Raw genomic sequence first — 22810 nt, forward strand, 5'->3', positions numbered from 1 at the left:
AGTATGCTGGTTTCAATACAGTTTTAGCTATTAAAACAATGATAACTTTTCTAACAATTAGGAAGTTGTACACCACAGCCGGAATATTAACTACCCTTTCAGAGCAGACAATCCCAAAACAGATGTTTTAAACGGAAGTCCCACAGTGCATATGTATATTTTAAAGGGCTGCATGTTGTTTGGTCATGTAACCCAAGTTATTAACGAAATTGCTCAGTTCTGCAAGATAATTCAGTGTAGGATTAGTCCGTTCCAGTTCAAGAAAATACTTAAACACTTGCCTAAGTTGAAAATTCTTCAATGCTATTCAGCTTTCTACACAAGGAGGGTTAAAACTACACTATACCTCTTCGTATGATGTTGTCTTGCTAAATGAGAATTAAGGTATTTTTAGCCAGTAATAACTTAAACAGTTAAGGTAACTTTTTTGGTGAGTTTCTGTGTTCTTAAGGGCAGAAAGCTCTCATCTGACTGATAAGAAAATGGAATCTTATGAAGGAAAAAAATCTTTTGGATCAAAATATGACTTTTACACTTATTTTTCTGACCAGCACAATTATAATTTGAGAAGTATTCACAACTCCACCACTGTTGATAAATAATCTCCGGTCATCCTAGTCATTTGTTACGCTTCAGCTACGTTAGTGCTTAGTATGAACTTTGCCAGAACTCCTCAGGCCTTGTTTACTGCATACCAACTGGTTCAAAATGCCTTTCCTCTCTAAGTTTCTAAAAAACATATAATGTTCTTTAGATAATCATAGGTTTCTAAAAAAAGTAAGATTTTTTTAGACCATCTCATTAAGTAGACACAATCTGTAAATTATTTGGTTCAGTGTTCTGTTATGGGTTTTATTTGGAGGAGTTGGGTTTTTTTGTTTTTTATAGTAAGGGCTTTCATCTCAATGCAAACTGAAATGTGTGTAACTGCAATGTCCATTGTACTGCATAGTACCTGGGGTTCATGTCAAGTTCTCGATGACAAAAGAGAAACTGTTTAAAGTGTCTGTCAAGTCACTAGGTATGCACAATTGCCTGACCCTAATCAACAATTAGGGACTGAACCAACTGTAAACGTGAAGCGAACTGACACAGGAAGCTTTATTGCAACAATAAATAAGTATGTTAAGACCTTAATAACATTACAACTACACTTCTCATTTCACTCTCCTTGTACTCGTCCCCCCTTGTAGTTCAGAAAGTCTACCTGGAGATGAACAGTTTGGGTTATGACTCCTACATCACCTAGATGCTAGCAGACAGAATCGTCACAGTGAAAAAACTACGGTGCTGTCAGTCTCTTCTTCAGTCTGCTGGGCCACAGACTTTTCAACTGTAATCCTAATATATATTTAATGACTGCAGACAGAAGAATTGCATCGTTACTGGGATTATTCAGTGTCATCTGATACTTTTGGATGTTCAGAAATGCATAAGTAAGTTAAATATGAATAGATTCAAATCACATGCTGCATTTTACATTTGCTTCTTGTGTTATGCCTGCACTTCTATTACCTTAGCAACCACAAATAATAATATACTACATTTCCTACCACTGCTATTACCTCAATGCTACAAAATATTTTTTCTTCATTTTTCTCACTTCATCTGCACTGCACACAAAAACCCCAGCTCCTTCCATTCCCATTCTTTTAATTTCCCCTATCACTTGTATGACTGCTCTTCTGTTGCAAACAGCTTGACAGCTCTTAATGGCAGAGTTAACAGCAATTAATGGCCAAGGTGCTACATGCTGCTCTAAATGTTATTCATGATATGACTCCAAGACTGAAATGAGGATTTGCAACTTCAGGCCTTTAGAGTATTGATCTCTTCCACTGTACAGTAATACAGGCTTGCTTTATAAAACTATTTACTGCGTTGGCTTCAGATGCCCACAGTTTCTTCATCTCTATTTTCTGTCTGCAAATGCAAGATTGAATGTTGTTTCTAACTCAAAGCTGATGAGGCAGACCATTGAATTTGGTTAACCAAACAAAAAAAATAACAGTTTCAGTTAAGGATTTACTTCGTCATTATAATGTGAGGTGTTCACACAATATATCAATGTGAAAGAATCATTTCATTAATACCTGTGGCAAAATCATTCAAGGACTCAGAGATTTAACAGCAGTCTGAGTTCCCATCCAGTGGCAGGACATAACTCCTACTGAACTCAATAGGAGTTAAGATCACACATTCTGGAGGCAGAATTTGATTTGTGGACCAAACCGTATTGGGTTTATGTGGCAAGGTGCTTCTACAGGGGGTGCTGCAGGGTGACCTCTCTGAGGAGAGGCCAGGGGCTGCCCAGAGCCAGACACAGCCAGCTCCAACAGACCCGCTGCAGGGCAGAGCAGAGTCTGTCAGCCAAGCTGATGGGAAAGCCTGTGTAAGAAAGGGCAAAATGCCAGGTAGGCAGAGGAGTAGTGAAAAAAAGGGTCAGAAACAGGAAAGGGAACATCAAGGTGAGAGCAAGAGAAGGGGGAGGAGATGCTCCAGGCACCAGAGCAGATCCTCTGCAGCCCATGGAGATGACCACGCTGGAGCAGATATCCACACTGCAGCCCACGGAGAACCCCAGGCTGGAGCGGGTGGACGTGCTGTGAAGGAAGCTGCAGCCCATGGAGAGTCTGTGCAGGAGCAGGCTTATCCTGAAGGACTGCAGCCTGTGGGAAGCAACCACACTGCAGCAGGGGAGAAGTGTAAGGAGGAAGGAGTGGCAGAGAGGAGCTGTTATGGACAGACCACCACCTCCCATCTCCATCCCCCTGCACCATTCCAGGGAAAGGGGTGGGTGGCAGGAGGACACACAACACAGAGGTAGAGGAGTTGGGGATGAAGGGATGAAGTTAAGCCTAGTAAAAATGACGAGCAGAGGAGGGGAGAAGGGAGAGAGGGAGGTTCAGGTTTCTTCTTTCTCACTATCCAACTCTACTTAAATCAGCAATAAATTTTGCTCTTTAGCCAAGGTTAACCCACCACAACCATAAAGCTGTGGGGAAAGAGGAATCCCAGCAACATACTTTATGGCGCTTGCTCTATCTGTGAAGTCATCCCATGCATGAATCCAAAGTTTTGTTTTTCCATACCCCTCTCTTCCATTTACTTAATTGGTACACTATGACGTCTTTTTCATCCTTTTGTATGTGACAGAGCTCCACAGGGAGCTCAGATGTTAACTGTCTGGCTTGTTTGTTAAAACCTTTTCTGCCCTCTAATTCTGCTTGTGTTCTATGTTTGAAATATAACATTTAGTAACAAAACCTGAAATTATTTCAGTGTTATTAAAAACATTATTCTTACAGAAAATTTCAGTGAAAATGGCTATAAGGAAGCCAAATAATTTTTATGTGAAAAGCAAAGCTTTTTAGTCTGCCGTTAAAAAACAATTCTTGTAGATATTCCTTAAAAACAATCCTCAATAAGATGCTAATTCTCCATATTCAGAGTATAGTGCTTTCTTCTGAAATAGTAGCCCTGATCACAGGGAAGATAAAGTAGAAAAAAAATAATGTCATCAGAATGGAAAATGGTTTTCAGATAGAAGTTAAGTTCAGCAGAAGAGAAGCAAGATCTTTCTTATCATCGTTTAGTCCTACTGCCTGCAATTCAGGTACTTACACTACAGTGGAAGAAACCCACAGAGGTGTATCACAACCAATGGGACTCAGCTGGCAATTTAAAACACTGCTTTCCTTAGTACATAGTAAAAGGCCATCTGCAACATGCATTTAGAACTTCTATTCAGACACAAATTTTTCAGTGTTATAACATTTAACTTTTTGATTACAATAACTGAGCTAAATGTTTCTGTGCTTGGTCCTCCTCTGAAATCAGTCTTTCAGTGCCTGAAATACAAAACCAATATTGCAGAATAAGGACTGGCACTAATTAGACGTTGCAAGTGACAGAAGAAGGATGCACTTGCCCTATCAACTTCAGCGAGCCTGAGACCTCGCTTAACTCCATATCAAATGACTGCAGATCTGCATCAGAAAGTGCAAGAAAAGATTCAGGTCCGATGCGTTGTCCAGACTGCACAATGAAGATAAACACTAGCTCCTCTATGACATTATAATCATTAAAGAATCAATGGCAAATTAAACTGCACAAACCCAGAGGGGAAAGAAGCACTATGGTAAATGCAGGGAAGGGTCTAATCAATTATTTTCTTCCACTTCTCAAGTATAGTGCTATTTATCACTATATCCAGCACAGCATTCAGCTGAAGCAAAGACACCGAGACAAGACCAAAACCAATGCTAGTTTTCTTTTCAATATTTTTCCCTGGTTTTTTGTTTGGTTTTTGGTTTTGGTTTTTGGGAGAGGGTGGTGTGGTGGGGTTTTTGTCAGTTTGATTATTATTGTTGCTTTTCTCAGAAACAGTAGCATGGTAAGACTAGATTTTGACAGTATGTTGAATAGATAAAAAGGACATAAAGGTCATGTAATTAAAATTCTAACTTGTGAAAATAACTTCCCTTTGTAAAATCTATTATTTTTGGTAAATATTAGGCTAAAGAAGATTGTTTACCTACAGGATGATACAGAATTTTGGTTTGCCATGTATCCAAAGGCCATTTTGGAGTGGATTGGCAAAATTTCACTGAAAGCAGAAAAAATACAAAATCTTGCTTTTGAAACAAATGTTAACTCATTTTGAATACATAGAATTTTTAATGCATTGTTAGGCCTGCTGATATTGGTTGAATCTTTCTGTACTTTCAATCCTTTTGTTATAAAGTCCCAATGTCTATTAGTCAGACACACAGTTATCTAGTCATCTCTGTTTAGACTGACACTACTTCTGAACTTACTCCTCCTGTGCATTATCATCAGTAAAGTTATATATCACTGAAATTAAGAACTTCCTTCGACTATTTTAAACATCCTGTCTTTGTTAAACTAAATTTATTTGGAGTTCCAGGAGGATGAGAAGGAAGCACTGCCATACATTGTCTCAAATGTTTCCATTTAGGACCAAGAATGACAGAGAGTTGATGAACTAGGGGAAAAAAGTCTGGCTGCTCCTTTTCTGTTTTAAAGTAAATCAACTCTACTAAGATGAAAGCAGCTAAAAAAATATAAATCAATTTATACCAGAGTAGTTATCAGTATAGAGCATCTATGGATCTGGACTGTGATCCTCTCAAGTGACAGTTTCAGCAGACATTCATGAGGCTCACCTTATTTAATATTTAGTATTCCAAAACTTCCAAACATTTGCTTTTTATAGCCAAATGTTAGGTCAGTTTTAACAAGGATGATGCAAGATTTATACTTTACTCATTTTAAGCTGTGATTTTTTGGTGGTTTTTTTTTTTTTAAATGCAGTGAGAAAACTAAAATAAAATAATAACAATAATAATAGTAATGGATTAAAAAAGGCTCAATTTACAATTCAGAGCTGGTGGGTTACAAACTTACATGTAAAACAGGCTTATCTAGATTTTAACTGACTTGATTCTCTGTATGATACATTTACTGCCTAGGCAGTATCATAGGAATAGTTCACTTAGTATAATTCAAAGGAAAAATAAAAAAACCCCAACCAACTGTGTCCATGTTCATCCACTCATACTGAAAGACTGTGGCAGAAATCCAAACAGCAGTATCAGCCTGACAAACTGTGGTATGTGACATAAGCTGTAGCCTAAACCCTCAATACCCTCTACTACACTGCCTACACATGAAAGCTCAGTGGGAGGAACCAAACTTATAGCAAAAGGAACATCTTTTCTCCCACCAGCCTCAGTCTCATAAACAATCTCTGTACCAGAAGCTCTGCTTCTCAAGGAGCCAAAGTTGGTTACTGAGTGCTTACCACTCTGCCTTTTCTGCCTGCTGTGCCAGGTACTATATAGGGACACTATCCGAGCATGCAGAGCTGGGGTTAGGAAAACCAAAACCCACCTCCCCAGACTGACCACCAGGTATGTGAATGGCAACAAGAGGGATTTCTACAAGTATGTAAACAGCAAAAGGAGGACCAGGGAAAATGGGGTGGAAGACCTAGGGACAAAGGACATGGAAAAGGTTGATGCATTTGATGCCTTCTTTTATCTCAGTTATCATAGATCCCTGAAACCAGAGGGGAAGTCTGGATTGAGGAAGACTTGCTGTCAGTGGAGGAGGATCAGCTTAGGGACCGCTTAAACTACTTGGACACACACGCCAACTCCTGGGACTCGACAGAATGCACCCATGAGAGCTGAGGGAGCTGGCCAATATCACTGCAATACCAGTCCTGATTAGCTGTGAAAAGTTGTGATGATTAGGAGTTCCTGAGGACTGGAAGAAAGCAAATGTCACCCCTATCTTACAGATGAAGGATCTAGGGAAGAGCAAGCCTGTCAGCCTCATCTTGATCCTGGAGAAGGTGATGAATGAACCTATTCTGGAGACCATCTCCGTACACATTGAAGGACAAGGTGATCAGGTTAGTCAACATGCTTTTATGAAAAGGAAATCATGTTTAACCAGCCTGAAAGCTTTCTATGATGAGATGACTGGCTTGGTAGACAAGAGGAGACCAGTAGATGTTGTTTATCTCAACTTTAAGAAGGCCTTTGATACTGTCTTCCGTAAGACCATCATAAAGAAGCTGATGAAGTACAAGCAAGATAAGCAGAGGGTGGACTGACAACTGAAGGAACTGCCAGGCTTAATGGATTGTTATCAGTGTTACAAAGTCCAGCTGGAAACCAGTTCTTCCTGGTATATCCCAGTATTAGCTACTGGGTCTAATACCTTTTAATATCTTCACTAGTGACCTGGACAGTGAGACTGAATACATTCTCAGCAAGTTTGCAAATGACATAAAACTGGGAAGAGTGACAGATATACCAGAAGGACCTCTTCAGGCTGGACAGTCTTGTGAAGGTCAACAAAGGGAAATCTCAAGTCCTGCACCTGGGGAGGAATAACCGAAGACACCAGGTACACACTAGAGGCCCACTGGCTGGAAAGTGGCTCTGCCAAGAAGGACCTGGGGCTTCTGCTGGACAAGAAGTTGAGTTAGGAATGTGTCCTTGCAGCAAAGAAGGTAAAGGTATGCTAGGCTACTCTGGGAACAGTGTCGTCATCAGGATAAGGCTCAGGGGGGAGGTGATCCATGAAGGGATCTGATGCATGTGGGTAAATACCTGCTGCGAGGGAATGAAAAAGAGAGAGCCAGGGTCTTGTCAGTGGTGCCCAGTGACAGCAAGAAAAGGCACGCATTGAAACAAAGGAAGTTCCACTTAAACATGAGAAAAAAAGAATTCTTCTCTGAGGGTAATCAGACAGTGGAACAGGTAGCCAAGATAAACATGGAGTCTCCATCAGTACATGCAAAACCTGGTAAGACAGAGTCCTGGGAAACCTGCCCTGGCTGACCCTGCTCCAAGCAGGGCGTTGAACTAAATGATCTCCCTGCCTGCAGCTGTGATTATCCTGCTTGACTGTTTGGGAACCACAGCACCAAAATTAGGAATCCATATAGTATTTCAGGAAATGCCGTATTATAAAGTGCTTAGCAGAATGAGGGAAGGCTACCTCTCACAGAAAACTAGTCACAAAATGCTCAGAAGCTGTAGTGTAGAGTGACTAGAAAACCTAGCAGCATTAAAAGGTCCTGGAGCAGGAGCTGACCAAACGGATGGTATGTGCTGGGCATACCCTTTAAAGCTTAAAAGAAAAAGGACTTAAAAAAAAAAAAAAAAAGAATACTAGAAAAATCACTTATCCTGTGAAAAGTCCTCAGTGCATGGTCAAAAATGGAAAGTTCAAGAGGTTTGTGATGACATTTTTGGGGGGAATAACCTTATGATCCCACAGGTAAGCAGAACATACAGACAGACCAACACTTAAATATGCTATGCAGTGTCATAAGCCATTGCCTGTCAACACAGTGCTTGTTTTGTTCAGGCTGAATACAAAAATCAATTCTAACTTGCAAACTATTATTTTGCACAGACCTGCAGTATTGCAGGTTTTGTTCTCTATTTTATATTCAGTCACTCTCAGGGGAGCAATCAGAGGCCAAAAGATAACTGGTAACAGTCACCAGTGAATTCATTGGACAAAACTTTCCTCAAATCCAGAAAGTGATTTCATTCTGTTAATTAGCCTTTTTTCGTTGAAACTGCTGATATAGCTAAAAGCCGTGGGAAGAGAGGGGAGAAGTGGAGATATTTGTATCATCACTCTCAAGAAGCTATACAAGAGAGTGAGAGGGAGAGATCTTAAGGTCTTAGCTAAAAGCTTCACAGTGCAGGATACTCTGTGTGTGCACAGAGTATTTATATATAACAAAATTTATGGATTATCTATGAGGTTGCTAGCTTTTAAATGCTCTGCCCAGTTTCAGTGAGATTTTCTTTTTCTGACTGTGCTTCAACAATCAGAAAACAAAACTTTAACATGATTATGATCCCAAATTACAAGACTGCCAAGCATCAGATACTAGTCTATACGTACTCAGAAGAAAGCAATATGTGTGATATAAAATAATTTTCTAATTACTCAATAAATTTCTAATTACTAAAAATGTAAAAAGGAAAGTTCCCTTTATGGATACTCCTACTTGTGAATGTCAGGAAGGAAGAAATTAAGTAGTACTCTACCGCTGTTATATCAGATACTTCCACCTTTCATTTCTATAAACTCCTTTTGCACATAAGTGATGCAAGAATTAAGTATCTTCACTTCAAGCAGGTTCCTTTGAAGAGGCTTGAATTTGTTAAAAGCAATGGTATCTCTTCAAAATAAGAATATGCTTGCACTCTAATCTAACTTTATGACGAATTCAGCAACAGTGGAATGAGCCCTGTGTTTTCCAATAGGCAAATCTTAAGAGCTCCCTAAATATTAATAAGTATGGACTTCTGGAAAATACAACCAAGGAGTGATCTAAATAAAGCAAAAACCTTCTTGTGTTTTATATTACCGATGCATTACCTCTTTTTACCCTTTGGCATATTAAATCAACAACTGCATCTCAACTACCAAGACTTTCAAGAGAGTGTTTGGATAAAACTGGGTACTGTATCTGTCACAGATTTCCTAGTATGAAATACCATGTTTCCAAATTGCTTTTCTAGAAGTACATACCCATCACTTTTTTAACAGGCAAAAAAAATATTATTAGTAATGCCTTGATGTAATTAGTAATTTCTTGATTCATAAGAAATGCTAATGTTCAAACACTGTTAAGTAGTAAACGTCTGAAGTAGTAAAGAGGTTGTTGTCAAAAGTACTTCCAAACAGAGCCACATGGAAAAGAAACAACATTTGACAGGAAGAAAATCCAGTGCCTGAATGGTTAAAAAAAAATTCTTTTGACTGCATTCTGACTCCTCTGTTATACCTGATCTAAAAAAGCAAGGGTTTTTCAAAGGCATTTAGCTTTAAACATTCACAGTACCTTTGAATGTCCTCAGCAGGACCAGAAAAGAGGGATTCAATTTTCAAAGATAATTGTGTCAGATAACTGTCTCATCCCTTTTCAGAAACAATCTGATAAATACCTAATTACCAGCCAAGTGATTTCAGAGCTACACAGCTGGGCCAGAGAAAAGGCTACAGGGAATGACAAGGTCCCCTAAAGCCATTGAGAGCAAGAGGCAGTTGGTTTGTGAATTACTTCATTTATTCAGCTGATAAAATGCATAGAAAGACCCCAGAGAAAACAAAATATTCATAAAATGTTGAAATAGTCATCAGAATCAATATTTAACCAGAGAAGTAAAATATTAATTTTCAAATAAAACAGGACTACATACTACAGAACAATTGCATTCCAAAATCCACAACAGTAAATATTTGAATCCTTAAACCCACTCATTTTTGAAGAAAGCATTTGTACACTACTCAGTCTAACATTGTCTTGTGCCGATATATAATGCTGTATAATAAGACATTGGTGATATAAATTGGCTTTATATTGCAATCCTGTTGCAAAACTACAAAACATTCTGATCTTAAACAAATATAGTCTTAACTGTCAAATTAGAACGAATTTATATATTGTCACCAATGTTCAATCTCATACTTCTTGAAAAAACTGGTAATCCAGTAATCCTTCCTAAAAATACAGAGTGGCTTCACTTTTTATTTATCTTCACCTATCAAAAAACCCCACAGGTATATGCAGCATCTCAGATTTCAGTGAATCTTTAGATTGTACATTGTAAAAGCCAATCCTGTAATCTTGCCGAATTCCTTGTGCTTGGAGAAATGTTGGCCCCTACTACACATCCTAAATGTTAACGGAGTGGAGAGCATGAAATACCAACATAATGATGCAGAGATCAGAATCACAGATGGGAAACTGAAGATTACTGATAATGCTTCAACAATATTAAACTGACCAAGTTAGATATTCCACAGGCTTTATGAAATATGTGTTTGCTTTGTGAAAAATGCAACAGATCTGGGATGGTAATCTCAAAATTACACATTTCTGACCTAACTCTGCTGCCAGATTAGAGCTAATCAATTGGAATTTCGCAAATGCAATGAATTAGGGATGGATCTATGCACTTCTGTAAATCCCACTCACGTAATCTAAAAATGAGGACACAAAAAAATGTTGCATATACATAGCAGATAGGTGAGTCAATGCCTGTTGAGTCCACAATGGGGGGACAAGGATTTAAACTTAAATTGGTTGCCTTTACTCTGGAGTGGAACAGTACTGACCACACAGTGAAGAGCAGAGGGACAGTTTAAAAATCTGTTCCTTTTGGATTCTCGGCTAGTAATGGACAGCATTTCTGCGTGTGTCACTATTCACTTTGCACGTAAGCATTAATTAGAGCTGGCTGAGAAGAGCTGACACTCTGCTAACATTTAGGTTCCAGCAGTCAGGCAGGCATATTCAGCAGGGCAGGCAGGAAAAAATGAGGGGTTTTGCTTGCCTGAAAATTAAGATTGAACCTCAGATCACAGCTTTGGCATAACCAGTGTTGTGAAAATGTGTTTAAATATGGAAGTAAAATTCCCAGATAAATCCTCTCCCCAGTTACATTTTAGCAAACAGAGACCTGAGAGCTAGTCACTCGATGCAAAGAAAAGCCCAGACTTCAGTGCATGGTGAAAGCTTTGTGTTTCTCTAGCCTCCATGCTTCTTAGGCTTCTATTGTGGCAGACAGAAGTAGTAAATACCCCCTCATAAATTTGAAACTGCGAAATAAAAAAAGGAAATACTAGACAAAGTCTCAGCACACAAAACAAAACAAGGGATGCTTTCCACTGCAAAGCTACGCAACAATAAGCATCTTGGGACCATGCACTGCAGCCTCTGCTGGCAAAAAGGCTTGCCAGAATTCTTTTCCTCTTGAAATTCAACTTTGAGGGAAAGAAAAATTAGCTTGGCTTTTGCCCTTACTCAGAATGAAAGCAATTAGGAAAGATTTGCAGATCCTGCCCCACCAACGAGGCTTCTCAGAGACAGAAATTTACATCAGGATTCAAAGAATATTCAGCTCTCCCCTAGAGCGCATTCATCCTTCTGGGGTCGTCGGTAAAGGTGAAGCTTAAACAATATAAAGACTTTCAACCTTGCCCGCTTCTTGGTTAAATAGACTTGTGTGAAATGCTAACTCCTTGGGGGAAAGGAAGAAGCTGCCAGCTTTCATGAAGATAGTGGAAGAGCGGCAGAGTCCCTTTGAAACCGAGACTGATCTGATAAGGTCTTTATTGTTGTTAATAGCAACCCTTTCCTTTGCTTCCTTGGACCAGGCGATGGCATTTAGCTGCAGTCTGGGGCAGCCAGGAGCCGAGCTGTCATTGCAGAGGTACCACAGGGACTGGCTGCACCTCTGCAAAGCCCCATCCCGTCCATATCCCAGCAAGTATAAGAGCTTCTCCCTGTGAGAAGAGCACTATTGCCTCCCAGCCTTTCTGCGACCAAAGCTAGTAGCTTTCTGTCATGTTTCATACTTAAAGCAGACTTTGCCATCTCACTGTCCATTTTGCTCCCGCTAGCTTTTAAACCAGGAGTCCAGAGTGAAGAAAAACACAAAAGATTTAAAGTAATTGCATTTCTACAGCTCCCGAGACCGTCGATCTTTGGGTTGAAGGAAAAAAATAAATCATAATGTTGCTACTCCCAGCCCCAAGAGGAATGCAGCGAGGATGTAACCCTTAACTCTCCTGCCTAACAGGTCCATGCAGAACTCCACACCAGCTCCAGGGAGGTGCAGGGCAGTGCAGTGGTGGGCCTTAAAGTATGTAGGAGGGAACAAAAAAGGAAATCTGGGTTTCTTTCAGAGAGAAAGTTTAGCAGATACAGGAGGTGATTCTTTCAGAACTCAAGTCCTTCTTGTCCTGTTATTTCTGTTTCAACCTCCTATGAGAAGAATAGCCAACAGGGGTGAGGGGATAATGCTATTCTGTAAACCCTGATAACCTCTTGGGTATGCTTTATTTAAGGGATTTATTCAGTCTATGCGCTGTCAACATGAAAAATCAAGGTACCACCAGCAAGCTCCTTCCAGAGTGTGAAGGGCTCACTGTTCCTACAGATAGGAGGGAAAAGAGAATCTGAAGCAAGAACTGAAATATCATTTTCAATATTTCTATGGAATGGAAGTCTCAGACAAAATATATTTTAAAACTACACTGAAGTTTATCAAGAGCACAATATGCAAAAGAAGTTTCTCTCTTAATCTAAACATTAATTTGAAAATGCAGATGACTCCTAAAAAGAATATCACATACAAACACCCTTCCTCCTTGGTTTCTCCTTTCAATAAAAACACTTACAGAATAATTTTAATTATCTCATCAGTTCTGGAACATAATTTAAGGTCTGAAGTTATCCATTACAGAGCAGTAGCAGAGAACTCAAATTGATAGATTGAATATTTTGAGCCTGGAAAACTTCCCTTGCGATGATGTTCCCAGACCATTAATCCCATCTCTTAGAAACAGAGAACCTGTTATTGTCCCTTAGTATATGAAGTAATCAAGAGTATGCATTTTAAGTTTTGTTTCTAAGTATTATGGTAGAAAAATACATAAAATGGCTAAAGCTCCTAAAATAGTCCTGACCAGGAAAGCACAATGGATATGGAAAAGAAAATAAGGGGTTTATGTCTCAGAAAGGCTATCCAAATTTAGAAATTCTGATGCAAAAGTTGAAACAATATTTATATAAAAGAGCAAAGAGAAAATAAACACACCTCAATAACAAATTTTGGAGTTTCAGCTACCCAGATCGCACAGCAATAATTTTCATTCATATTTTCTCCTATTAATGCAATGAACTTTCCTGAGAGTAAACATGCAGTTCAAACCAAAGGGGTTTTATTTTGTCAGAATATCTAATATACTAAAAGTTCTGATTAACTGCTAGTATTTTGACAGGTCCCCAGTTTCTAGCATGGATCTTCACGCGTTTTTTATCTGTCAGATGCACAATCAGATGCTCACACATGTATCACACTCCCTTTAACTACAACAGACACCAGCTATAAACATATTTTAAAAGTTATGGATGTGCCTGATGTAACTGGTGTGACCTTTCCTAATAGAGGAACTGCTGTATAATCACTCTCAGGTGGGCAAGAAAATAAAACATCTTGAATCACTGAATTTAGTCACATCAGCAGGAATTTGGAAACGTGGACCAAATAATTAAACTGCTAGCTCCTAAACCTTCAGAGACTAAAGCTTAAATATTCCTGAGCTGGACAGAAACAGATAATTGGAAATTTATAGATGTGGACAACTGATTTCCAAGCAGTAAGCCATAATGACCAAAGCAACTTGTAATGGATGAATAATTAGGGACGGACAGAAAAAAAAAGGCTGAATCCACAGGAATTGTGTATTCATGACTTAATAATCAGCCGTATATCTGCATATTTCATTTACACAGTTCTCAATATGGGGCTACTAGAGGAGGGACTGCCACGCACACATTGTTACAGTGTAACTTTGAAAAGGTTAAGAGTGCTTCAAGATCAACATTTCTGTCTTTGACTTCATTGAAGCAGCTGTCTCTTTGGAAACACCTGAAATAAACTGGCATTCATTTTCTAACAAGCTCTACACTGTCAGAAATAAGACAACAATGGAGCAAGACAACAGTATCATATACAATCTCTGAACTGGAAACTGAAATGAAGAATGTTAATTGTATATTAGAGAAATTTATACATACGCTGGCTTGTGCTACTGGCACTTTTTGAAGGAAATATTGCTATTCTAGGGCTCCAAAAAAAGGCAATATTAAATTAGTGAAAGGAAGACACTGTAAAAAATTGACTCAAGCTACTTTTACCCCATTTAACTCTTTTAAAAGTAATAACTTTACTCTAATATTTCGATTATCTTGCCTTTCTGCTCCCCCTCTTTCCCCTCCTTTCCTTTCAGGTAAGTCAGGAGACCTGGATCACATTCTTGGGTTCTTTGCAGCACTCTAATGCTACAACCAGTAAGAAGAAAGCAATGGTTTAGACGCTTATATGGCTGCAGTATAAATTTACTCACATTTTGAGCATGTGATTTATCATATAGTCAGATGAACTAATCAGTATTAATGAAGAGGTTCATAACACGCCTCAAAGTCACATTCCTTGCGCACATTAAAGTGATTCAGAGCTACTCTTCTCCAATTTTTCTCCTGTTAGGCAAATAAATTTATTTTAAATCCTTGCTCTTATCTGTGTCAACCCATATCACAACCCATTTTACATTCATTTCCCCAAAAAAATGGATACTTAATTTGTTTTCAAGCTACCTTGGAGATCTCCAGTGTGTATTGGCAGACAAAAATTAAGTTTGTCGAGTATCACAAAGAGCATGCTCCATAGAGTACGAAATACCCTTAAACTTTAAAACTGAAAAAGGGTAACAGCTAATAATATTTTCCGAGGGAAATGAGTATGCACTAGGATACTTGTACATGCTTCTAGCATATGATTGTACTTGCATAGCAAACAGTAAAATTGAAACCTCTAACAATGTATTATCATAATTCATAAATTAATGGTTAATACCAATAAAGCTTCTTTTGCGTAACCACAAAACAATTCAAGAATTTTGGTATCTGAAACAAAATATTTTAATTATTCCCTGGTACTCTTCTGATTTCTTTTATGTCACCTCTTGTGCATACTTTTACTAGTATCTCGTGGATACCAGCATTTAAACACTTAAACTGCTGACTGAGCCTTTACTAAAGTCATTACCATGGGATGACCTTTTTGTAAGCACAAAATCTACAACTATCCTAGTTTTTGCACAATAGTTTATACAGTTTATTTATACATAGTTCCTTCCAAGTACATGTCTAACAATTACATTGACACTGCTTTTCCCTTTCAGCCAAGGCGATGCTAGCATGACAAACAGTTTCTTGGTTCCTCAAGGTGTCTCCTTGTTCCACAAAGACTCTGCTTCAGCAGAGCACTCAAATAGCTCATGAACCAAAGTGCCGGCAGATGACAAATCAAAATCTCATTTTCATAAAATGAACAGTAGCTCTCCTGGCATTTAAATTTCTTGTCTGAAATTGCCTTTGATAAAACAAGGTTAAATTGAAGTTAGGGAGAAAGAGCATACTAAAGTACGCTACTATACTCGGCAGTGGACCAACAAAGATACACATTGGGACCACTTTAATGTATGTGTAGAAGACAGCACCTCCTTCAGCACACTGGGAAAAATTTTACCCATACAGATGACTACAGAAAATAGCTCTCTGCTCCCCTCCCCCAGTAAAATCAGCTTTAAAATACTCTCACAGATAAAACATAACCAAATACAAAGTAATTAATGACTGACAAATTGTTGACATTCTCCAGAGCAATAGGAGCCACTCTACCAGTGCAGGCAAGGTAAACTAAGACAAATAAAGATAGATGTAGGGCACGAATAGAATTTACAGCAGGTTTGATTACAGTGAAAAATAAGAAAATCCAAAGCTCTTGAAAAGCGGTTTGAGAACTAACAGTCCTTGGTAATAAAAAGAAACCAACCCTGTTTTTCAAAAGGCATTCAGAAAATCAAGTTTCCCCGCAAAAAACTTTTTCCTGTTTTAATATTCAAACTCCAATCTTCAAAAGCCAATGTGTATGAGACTCCTCTTTTGACAATTTGCTGCACTAATCTGAAATAACATTGCTCACATTTGCATATAAATTAAGCCAACTACATCATCACATTCTTTAAGCAGTTTATTTACTATATACTTGGCAAAGCATCTGGTTTAGTTTTCCATAATACAGAATATATCATATAGAAAATATGCTTTGAACATATGAAATGGAATAAACTGAGTTGTATGCTCAATGTAACACAGCAGATTCAGAATACAATGTTAGAAGAAGGGAAGTAAGAAAACAGTGCAAGAATGACACAATATAGGTTTACTGCTCTTCCATTTAGTGCAACCTGTCAGTCTAACTCTAAGTCAAAACCACTAACTTTCACATATGAAAGTCAACCTGATCTGCTGGGCAAACATTCAGGCAACTTATTTTAATGGACCGCTGTCTCCATTCAAACAAATTAAACACAGAGCTATAACACCAAAAGGTATGAAAACAACTTCTGGTAGCAGATCTTTCTTCAAGTCATGAAACATGCAATAAATTTACCCTTTATTAAAAATATCTAGTCACCATCAATGGCTTTTGATTTGGTTTTGTTGTTGTTGTTATTGTTGGGTTTTTTTTGTGATTCTGATACAGGCTTAATAAAACTACTTACTAAACAGAATACATAAGCAGCTTTATTGAAAAATCACAGATTTACCTCTCCACTCCCAACATTTCTTTTTCTACCTAATCTCCTATCTTAGCTGTCCCACTGGTACCTCACCTAGCTGGCATGTCATCTGCTTAACATGGCCAAAATTGACCTCTTTGTCTTCCTACCCAAGCACTGCATCACCAGCATCTCCCCTGTCACTCAAGCCTGTAATAAAAATGTCATTTCTGTTTCACCTTTCCCTAGCCTTCCTAATCCAGATCACAAATAAATCTTTCTGCTGCTGCTTCTACACATTAAAGATAATTTTCTTCCTTTTTCCCTGCACAGCTAAATGCTCGCTTAAGCTCTTGGTTCTCATTTTGATTCATTTATTCTCAAGCTCCATTACATCGTATCAACCATTCCCTTTCAGCACATTCTAAATGCAGTTTTTAGTTTTATCTCCATTTAGGTTTCATCACAATGGGTAAAAATTCCAAAAGCATAAAACAGCCTAAAAACCAAAGATCCTTGAATCCATTTAGAATCCTAAATGGATATGGGTCATTTTGGTAAGCACTCAGGCAGCTAAAAATGCAGATTATTATTAGACACATGAACATCTACAAAAGCTTCTCTCTTTGACAATGGCACATCAGCTCCTAAGTATCTCAGAAATTGGACAATTTTACACACTCATCTACTGTTGTAATCCTTCCGCCTCTTTCTTGTGTTTCATGGAGCAATTTTTTCATATCACTTCTTAACTTTGTCCTTTCTTGCCTCCTCTTCTCTCTTGGCATTTTAAATTCTGCTTCTTTGGCTACCATCTATTTTAAATATAACTTTGCCACTTTCTCCCATAAATGTCTATAGTTTCATTTCACTTTATGTCTTTGGCATAAAACACCCTCTCTGAACTTCCTCCTTAACAGTACACCTAACTCAAAGAAGCAGTTCACTAATGGCAGCTAACTTTAAGATGCTTAGTGCTAAAATAGCAGCTAACTGGCTAACAAAGTCAGTAACTATTCATATAAAGCATATATATGTACGTGGATATAAACAATATATATCTGATTTCATACTGTCACTCTTCTTACAATGATTTTACATTCCAATCTATGTCATTTGTGTGTCTTACAAGGAGATTCAGTCTTCACTAACTGTCTATCAATATACATATATATATTAAAACTTTAATAATTCATGTACAGAGACTATGTAGAAAATTGTTAAACACGTGACACCACAATATTAAAGCCAACCATACATAAATATAATCAAACAATGTTTCATTCCCTCCTGATTGTTTCTGCCTAGTACTCCCCCTCTCTCATGTACCACAGTATAATTTTGCTGAATATTAGGAATCTAAGTTTTCAAGAGTAAATGGACACAAAAGAAAGTGCTAAACTACAGAAAAAAAATTTTATGTGGTTAGGCAGAGACAAAGCATGTGGATCATGCAGTGTACCCTGAGGCAGCAGTAAATTAACATCAGTGGTTCACAACTGACTCAAAAGAACAAAGTGAACGAGCTGTTGATCCTCCATCAGTCTGTTCTGAAATAACCTTAACTTGCTTAATGCCACAGAGGGACATTTATGCACAGGGAAAAGCACCTGGTGCTGTGTCATTCTGAAATAGCAAGTGGTGATGGGAAGACTGGTCAGTGGGCCATGGCCTTCAGCCAGCATGTGTCTGCTTCCAACCCAGGACACGTGGAAGGGTGAGAGGATTACCTCCCTAGAACTCTGTAGTTCAGAGGTTTTGTTAAACGGGAAGTTTTCACCTTGGAGACCAAATTAACACAAACCACCTGTGACATCAAAATGACAACAGTGATTTCTTGTCTGTTCAGTGGACTGGGCTGTCCTGTTCCCTATGCCCCTGACTAGCACCATTACTAGGTTTTGTATTCCATTTGTCAAAGTTTCTGTCACTATAAAAAAATACCATCCACCTAGCTGCTTGCTCAGTTCTGGTGATGTTATAACTCCTGTAGACACCCAGCAAGCTAGCCACTTTCTTTTTATCAGATAAGTTTTTCACTCAGTCTATGGTTTAGCTTCATAAATGCTACAGGGAGTATGAGGGACAAAGTAAGAGTAGGCTGCCATGACTGTGGAAGAGGAAGGAAGGAATTGCTTCTGCTGGCACTTGTGCCAAGCTAAATGACCATATGACCATGGGTTATTGACCATAACCAAATCACAACTCTAACTTGTCAGAATTTCTTAATAATAAATCTCTACCTTTTGAATGGATTTTTAAGGTACACATGAGGAGCACAGCACAACAAAATAAAATGCCAGGGAGAAGTTCTTCAACAGCCTTCACAGGTAAGCTTTACACATAATGAAATTACAAAAATTTACAGAGTTCTTTGCTATCCACAATAGAAAATACATATGTTCTTTCATTTACATGTTCGTCTCACAGCTATAAAATAAAGCAATATTGAATTATTCTAATTAAAACATCAGAGCCTATTATTTAGTAAACACTATTGTTTGGGGCTTTTTTGCTATTAAAATGTTTTTGATGAACACTAAATGTGACAGCAAAAAACTATCATATCTATTCTATAAAAAAAACCCTAGGTTAAAGCCTATAAATGCATCCCATAAAATACTAGGAATTTTTCCTTAAAAGAGGTACTAAAACTTCCCCCTTTAATTCATTAGCTTTCATTCAACTTTGATTGCTGCTATAAAATGCTATTTCTTTTTTATGATGCCATGATCAGGTTTTTTGGCTTACCATAAAGTAAGTGAACATCAATCATTTGTATTATTCTATCCTGATCAGTGCTCAGAAGGGAATGCTCAAGTAATTTTATTAAATCATGCATTACCTACAGCCTGTAGTTAAAGAAAAACAAACCACTGAATCCAAAGCTCTAGTTATCAAAGAAATATGAATTTCCCTTTTCAGTATGTATTATTAAGCATCCTGCACAAAAAAACTCTAGTACTGAAGCCAAAACTCATTCACATGAGATATGTTTAGGGACGAAGCACTAAGAAATTTCTGGCAGAAGTGTTAATTCAGCACATTTTCAATGATGAAATAAAATGGCCAGCACATGTATTAATCATCTGATATTATCTTTTGTATAACGGCATGTACTCCTCTCTTTAATTGTTGCTAGCTGAAATGGCATTTGAGCTGAGTAGAGTCTTGAGGATTAAGGTCGTAACAACGTATAGCCAGAACTGCTTTACCAGGTCTTCTGCTGAGTATATCTTGGCCATGACTCTCAAGGCTCCACTTATGCTAAAAGTTGCAATCAAGAGATCTAGACAGTAAAGGATACTGAAATGACCTACGCTCTAAGAGGCATGTCCTAGTTTCTCATGAGAGTGTTTGTGAACAATAAAATGTGTTTTCCTTATGTCTCATGGCAGAAGGAGTAATCTACACTTTTCCACGACAACTTTATGATTAAGTTGGTTCCTCGTGCTAGAACTTGTACTTCCTTACATCTGTCCAGAAGTTTGGAGAGGACTTCCTTCACATTCCTCCCTTTGTTTCAGTGAATGTAGCTCCCACAAATGCTGCTGGATACCCAACCCTGGGTGTGATTTAATTACTTTGTACCATATCATAACAAAGAGCTCTATAAATACTGCCAGTAAAAATGCTGGCTTATTTCCACTGGGTCCCAAACTTTGGCTGCAAGTCTGGACTTTTCTGCTCATTTCTTGGACATGCATTTCAGTTAAATTTAATTATCTTTTAGCTGTCAGAATTAAAATAGAGACACACAAGTATGCCTCTACTTTCAAAACATTTGTTATTGAAGAGACAGAAGGGGTTAAAACTAGGGAAAAAGAATGTTTTAGGCTATATCTCTAGAGAAGTCAAAACAATATAATTAAATGCATTTATCCTCTTGCCTGCAAAGAGATATCATGCTAACAAATTAATCAAAATTCAAGAAACTCCCCAGTAATGCAAAATGGCCAATTAGTTGCTTGCATATATAAAAGACAATGGAGGAATCAACTTAACTTCAAACCCTGGAGACAAAGATACTATACCTCTAAAAAGGTATAATCACCTGGCGATAAGGGTTGGGAAAGAGCCAGTCACATTAGAAGTGGAGAAATACAGCCCAAAGTCATACTACAGAACACTGCCTTTGTGAAGCATCTTCTTATGGGAAAGCCACAGCAGTGTTCAGCTTCTGCGATACCTGGTTTGGCGCTACAAGATTTGCAACAGCAGCAGTGTTCCCAAATCTTTCAAGCGCCATGTATATCCACATTGTCTTCTTGGTGCTTCAGACCAATCCCCATTTCCTGTGCCCATTGGCTCAGAGTGGCTCACACCCATGTTGTTCTTTGCAACTTCTGCTTAGAGCTGCCTGGTTACGCTCACATCATGCAGTGAAGTAATCTGTGACTTGGTACCTATGGCGCAGACACTCACCCATAGCCGTAGTACATTTGCATACAGCACATACATCTAACTGCTCAACAACCATTGGGGGTTTTGTCTAGGGATGCTTGTGCCATACCACATAGGGGCTAGGGAGTGATATGGTACCATGGGGTGAAGATGATCCAGGGCACAGGTACCCAGAACCAGAGGGAATGATGCAACTTGAACCACAAAGGGAGTAAGAGGAGTTAGGAGTGTACTGAATCCATGCATCAGACCTGTATAGATCTGTAATACAAACTACAGTAACAGTGCGATGTGATTCTCACTCTACACATTCTTGTTCTACACATTCTGAATTGAAAAGGAAACAAAGAAGGGGCTGAGGTTTGTTTTAACATGGGTATTTCGGCAATAAAATGAAAACCATATGCAACATTTATCTTCCAAGAAGATTTTAAATGCTTCCTGCATGATTTGGGGCAATATTCAAGTTATAGGGATAACCCTCCAGTAAGCATTGAAACATCAGTGACCTGTAAGGCTAGCAGAAGGTGACATGGTCCCTGAAGTGTTTAGAGTAGAAGTGGGAACACGAAATCCAGCCCCTTACAAAAGATGTTTTTTGGGGGGTCTGGTTTGTAGGTTGGTTTCTTTGTTTTATTTTGGGGTGTTGGGTTTTTTGTTTTTTTTTTGAGAGGTAACAGAAGGCTAAAGGAATTGACTCTAGGAGAAGGTTACAAAGTTTTAAAAGTTCCCTAGAAAAAGTAAGTCTGTCTTCCAGTTACGGTTGGCATGTTTACTTCTCTTCCCCTAGTAAAATGGTTAATCCTTACTGAGACTGTCCAGGGGTAAGGGTAGCAAAAGAAAAACCAAATTAACAAAGTAATTTCAAATATTTTATAAGATTCTGTGACTAGTCACAGAATAAGGAAAGCAGCATGTTGAAGACCGAACTCAAAAAATGGCATTGGTAAGAGTTTTCCTTCTTTATTTCTATATTTATATGCCAATGCTACATAATTCAGTGAAAAAGGAAAGATAAATAAAATAATATAATAAGCATAATAACTGGAAATTATTAAATACTTAATCTTTTGTAATGTCACCTCTTGGACATCTGCAGGGAGAGGTTCCAAGGTGCACCTTGCATCACCACTGGTCCCCGTGTTTATAATCAGGTATATTAAAAACTGCTGCTGTTCCCTGCCTGTACGGCATTGCCCCCCTCTTATTTATTTGTTCAGAGTTTATCACGTACAGGGAAAAGATTGCCAGGTAGCTAAGAGCTGAGACAGCTTAAGGACAAAAGTTCATGCACGCAGCCACAACCATGCCATACTTTATGGCTGGTGGGGATATCCATCCCTGAGGACTCCAACCCAGTGGGTGCATTTCCTCTTCCAGGGAGCACCCCCACTCCCCTCTGATGGGCTTTGTGTCAGTAAGTGCACAACTGTGCTCAGCACATAAGGGAAATAAGACTCAAAGGAACAGTTACAAAGATCTGGACCTCACTGTCCTCACAGAAAGACTTGCCCCATCCTCTCATGTTTTTCTTTAAGAAGTTTGACAGATGGACCTTCCTCAGTCCTCCCACAGTTTACCATGTGGGTATGGCAGATTTTGGCAAAATGGGTAGAATCTTGCTAGTACAGTACTGGGCAGAAATAAGCAAAGCTTTCTCTTCTGCCTAATGAATTCTGAAAATTGGCCTCAGGATTAAGTC

General features: G+C 38.4%; 1 protein-coding gene across 4 annotated transcripts in view; it reads right to left on the reverse strand.

The window, feature by feature from the left end:
* Positions 1-22810, reverse strand: part of ROBO1 (roundabout guidance receptor 1) — a 736202-nt gene that overhangs the window by 643629 nt on the left and 69763 nt on the right. The window lies entirely within an intron of this gene.

This window comes from Calidris pugnax, unplaced genomic scaffold, assembly GCF_001431845.1.
Source record: "Calidris pugnax isolate Ruff unplaced genomic scaffold, ASM143184v1 scaffold95, whole genome shotgun sequence".
Classification (NCBI taxonomy): domain Eukaryota; kingdom Metazoa; phylum Chordata; class Aves; order Charadriiformes; family Scolopacidae; genus Calidris; species Calidris pugnax.